We start from the raw sequence: 239 nt of genomic DNA, 5'->3' as shown, positions 1-239 counted from the left end.
TGTGAGTTTCTCTTTAAATGTTCTGTTTTTGTTCTCAAACCAAAGGCATTCAGTGTTTTTTTTTTTTTACCTCCACTTTATCTTGTTTAAAGTAGAGAGAAGCAGCTGGTGCCACTCCCAGCTAACAACCTGCAAACAGCAGGACACACCCTAGTGAACTACCTGTTCATCCCAGGGCCATGTATGAAGGCTTCCAAACTCACTCACTCACATTCACAGCAACAATCAATTATATATTT

Source organism: Cynoglossus semilaevis, chromosome 11 (genome assembly GCF_000523025.1).
Source record: "Cynoglossus semilaevis isolate Cse_v1.0 chromosome 11, Cse_v1.0, whole genome shotgun sequence".
In the NCBI taxonomy this organism is placed as follows: domain Eukaryota; kingdom Metazoa; phylum Chordata; class Actinopteri; order Pleuronectiformes; family Cynoglossidae; genus Cynoglossus; species Cynoglossus semilaevis.
The sequence above is the reverse complement of the archived record's forward strand: the minus strand, read 5'-3'. Positions refer to the sequence as shown.